We start from the raw sequence: 4,923 nt of genomic DNA on the forward strand, positions 1-4,923 counted from the left end.
CCAGGTCAACACATTCCCATGTATTTTCATGCATCTGCGTACATGAACATGGATTTGCATATCATAAAACGAAAACTCATATTTCTCCCCCATTCTCCAACCTAATCCGTGCTAGCTGATTTCTTGATACTCACGAATGAACTTGAAACATGTCTCGAGAACCTATGGAGGAACTCAAGAAAGGACAGGAAGCTAAATACCCTAATGAACTTGGTCATGCACGTACTATTGAGGATATAAGGCAACCCTTCACCATGCCAGCATCAGGCCTACCTTGTGCCTCAAATAAATCAACCCTGGATGATGCTTCCGCAACAAAATTTGCATCAGTATCCTTGTCAACAAAAGCCTCATGCACCTCATCAATCACGAGATCATTATGTTCTGCCATAAAAAGGAAGCTTGGAAAGAAATTGGACCTTATACCAATGTCTTATGGTTAGTTACTGCAGAACTTGCTCAGAGGTTCCCTAGTGGAGCCAAGACCACTTGATCCTCCTCCTCGTCCATATCCTCCCAATTATGACAAGAATTCTATATGCGAGTACCATGTTTGTTCGCATGGGCATATAGTGGAAAACTGCATGGCTCTGAAACACAAGGTCTAATACCTGGTCAACGATAATCAGTTAACTTTTGAAGGAGGATCCTATTGGTGAATGATCACCCCCTTACTTTGATAAGGGAAAGAACATCAAGAAGCATCTCCTAAAGTTAGTGAGTCAACAAGGAAGCTCATTCCTATGATCTTTAGGCTTTTTTTATAGTTGTAATTTCTTTCTTGTTAAGTATTATTTGTTTTTAAATTTGTACTCTTTGATCGGTAATTTCGATAAGATGAGCACGATTTTGGAAACAATCCTTTCATATTCATTCTTTCTTATGCCATCACTCACCATGTACAATGCTTTTTTGCTTTTCACTTGTTAACAAACTTAGAAGGAAAATGATGTAAATGAAATAACCGAATTTGCTGACATATTCTTTTATTAGTAAGACTTGGCTGACGATGTAAGGCATTGTTTCATTTCTCAAACACTGGAGAAATAAGGAGATAATTCGTAGTTAACCCCTTCGAGCCTGAAGTCGGTGTTCTTTCTATTTATAAAAAGACTTAATCTTAACCAGAGGCATGGTAGATTTTAATTAATTTGATGATAAATTCTAATCTCAATGGAACCATTCCAAAGTGTATCTTCTCCCTCACACACGTCATCCAACATAGAGGAAGTAGTGAAAAGATAAAACTCACAATAGTTAACATGGCAGTCACAACCTCTTTGAATCAAGAATTGTTTAAAAAAAGCCCGCTAAGTAAAAATAACCTGAAAAGGTTGACTTCGGCAAAAGTTAGGGCATCCCGATGGACCGCAAATTCAAAAGAATCGGTCCATGCAAAAATCGGGATTAAAAGCAAAAAAGGAATGGGTTAAATCAAATTTTGAGCCTTATATCCTTTTTTCATAAATCGTGAACCAAGCCACATTACAACCTTTAAAAGACCTAATTGAAGTTAGGTTCACTATGAAAGCATACTCAACAAAATTGTTGTTAAACTGACTCCAACTGTTTGTTAAAACATCACTAATCACATTGTTTTACCACATTTTCACATCTTTATTCGTGCCAACCTCATGGCCAAATATAATCCATTATACACACCACATTTATAACAATTTCGATTTCAAAGCTTGCACGAGCATTACGTTAGAATCACTTTTCAAAAGTAACAATTTTACTCACAAATCAATACTTGGCATCGAGGAAATTTCAACAATGGTCTGATCGGAGGCATACCGCTTCAGGACACTTTTTTACTAGTGGAAAATCACCTAGGGATCATGCTGATCAAGAGAAAATCCTTATAATCGTAGGAAAATCATCTAAAGATCCTAGTGATTAGAGGAAAAACATTCCAAGAATTGGACAACCTAGGTCAAATCACATCCAAATCTTAATGATCATCGACAAACCTTTCAAGATTCAAATACTGGAGCAGTCGATAATAGGGTCATATCACAACATGGCGGGATCCAAGTTCCTTTTGAGGAAACTCCTTCAAAGACTTTAAAAACATGAGAAAATATAGGGTACTAAAGGGGTAATCCCTCTCTATACTTTCAAGGTGCTCAAGTAAACTCTTATGTAGATCAGCAACCATCAAGTTTACCATGAGTGTCATAGGTCATGCTGTAGGAGAATTGACATCCAAGGCGCAACGGAATTTAAAAATTTCTCCATTTAGTGATCCTTACTGTAGCGGTGTATTCGTCACTTTATGATTTATTGACTAAATCAAAAGCAAAGTATACAAAGATAGAGTCGCCACCGCACTTTTATTTATCCAGAGGAATGGCTAAAAAGTGAACAAAAGCCTAAGAAGTTTTACACTTAGAAAACTAATGAAAAGGTCAGAGATCTGGGTAAGGGGGTAATTATGCAAAGGGAAGGTGTTAGGCACCCAATGCATCCTAGGTACTCCTAGGGAACCCTTTTCACAAATTGTTGCAAAAGATATTGTTTATGAAAATATTTATTGTGCAAACATTGATTGGGAGGATGAGAGAAGAATATACAGTTTTTATTATTTTTGTGTTTGGATGGAAAGATCCATTGCCTACGTACCTTTACAGGATCAAAACCTCGTAGTTCGGCTAAAAGATTTCCAAAAAGTAAATGGATTGATTTTAAACAAAAGCCCTAAGGTCTTTCATTATCCACGGGAGAAAACTCAACCTATACAACCACAAGTCCACCATGTGAGAAACAACTTCAACTTGCTAGTGAGGGACCATGCCCTATAATAAGCAAGGAAGTCTTACAATTCAATCACTAAGGACAAAAGGTGAGATTCACATCAACCACTAAGATAATTGAGATCTATGGCTAATGTATGAAAAACTTATCAAGGATGGACAAAGCCACACAACAATTGAATGAGTGAAATGAACCAATTAGGATTATTCACAAAGATGAAGTCAAAGTATGATTAGATTCAATTCAGAAGAAGTATTATGAAAATGAAGTTTGAAAATCAAAGGCCCAAAGCCTAGGTTTCTAATTTGAAAACAGATGAAAATGTTTGCACAAAGTTTTCTGGTTTGAGTTAACATGCAAATGGAGGTTTAAAGAACAAAAAGGGTGAGAGGTTAAGGGATGTAAAACTTCTTAGATGTTCGCCTCTTGAGATCATATGTAGATGATCCAAGTGATTCCTTTGGAAAAGGCAAAAAGCAAATAACAGATAAACCATATATCAGAAACAAGTCAACATAAATGGAAACTAGATGCCAATCAATGGACTTATACCAGACTCACAAAACAAAGATGGATACTAGATGCCAATCTATGGACTTACACTAGTCTCACAAAACTAAGAAAACATGGATACCAGATACCAATCAATGGATTTACACCAGTCTCACAAAACAAAGATGGATACCAGATGCCAATCAATGGACTTACACTAGTCTCACAAAACTAAGAAAACATGGATACCAGATACCAATCAATGGATTTACACCAGTCTCACAAAACATAGATGGATACCAGATGCCAATCAATGGACTTACACTAGTCTCACAAAGCAAAGAAAACAAATGCAATAAGCAAGAGGAAACAAGTTGCCAATAAATGGTCTTACACTCGACTCCTAGGAAATGGAATGCCAATCAATGGTCTTAGTTCCAACTCCTACCAGATCATAGGAAATAACTGCTAATAGATGGACTTATAATTGACTCCTCAATGGACAACCAACATGTCACAAAGTATGAACAATGATCATGAAATGATATACAATTAATGCTCAAAGATGAAAGCAATGCACAAGGCACACACAAACAATTATGCACAGATGGACAAATAAGCAAACAAGTGGTCAATTATCACACACTATACACAATCAAGGGGCTCAAGCAAGGTTGGGCTTTAGTCAAGGGGTCATATCAACCTCGACAAACAAGCCAACTGGAAATGGGTGTTTTGAGCTCTTAACCCTAACTTTGAGAGTTAGGGTGAAGCAGATGAAATGGGAATGAGGGTTATGCCTCATAGCTCTTATCCCTGGCCTGGGAGAGCTTTAATCAACAGAAAGTGTGGGAGTTTAGAATGAAGGAACCCTTCTCCACAAATGACTGACTCTATGGACAAGATTTTGGGTTTTTATTCAAAGTGCATCAACACATGGTGTGAGCAAAATGAAAGACTCAACTGAATAGCAGAGGATGGATTGCACATCCCTTCTATCTGCCAATTGCCTCTTAAGAGGACTTAACCTGCTTGGTACAAATATAAACAATCAAAGACATGGCCTCTTAAGGAGGGCTTCAGACAGGTGCCTGCCAATAACAGCAGGTCTTCCAGACTACATGAAGAATAGGGATTATACCTAAGTGGTATGCCAACCACAAGCAAATCAAAGAAAAGTTCAAATGAACTTAAAGCAACTTAGGTACCTGTGTAAACAACTAAACAAATCAGTACAGTATTTAGACAAACAGACAACAGTCAACAACAAACAGACAATCCCAATGTATAACATATAAGCCATAAGGCAAACTCAAATGAATTATTATCAACCTACAAAACAACCAAATGTTAGCAATCAATAGCAAATATCAACATTCAAATGATGAAGCAACATCAACCATGGAGATTAGGTGCTTGGTCCTGAAATTCAAAGCTCACATGTAAGTCCAAACCACTAGGTCAAAGCCTAGGGTCAAAGGTGAAGAAAAAATTCAAAACAGGAGCTAATATTCAACACAATGCAACTTCAAACACATATTAACATGTCCTAAAAAGTACCAGAACAAAATCATCAAGCAAAGGCATTTCATGTGCAAGGGAAGTCAAAGACAATTTCAAAGCATACATTTGGACATTGAGAATGAAAATTCCAAATCAAAACAGAAATGATTC

This window comes from Lathyrus oleraceus, chromosome 7, assembly GCF_024323335.1.
Source record: "Lathyrus oleraceus cultivar Zhongwan6 chromosome 7, CAAS_Psat_ZW6_1.0, whole genome shotgun sequence".
NCBI lineage: Eukaryota > Viridiplantae > Streptophyta > Magnoliopsida > Fabales > Fabaceae > Lathyrus > Lathyrus oleraceus.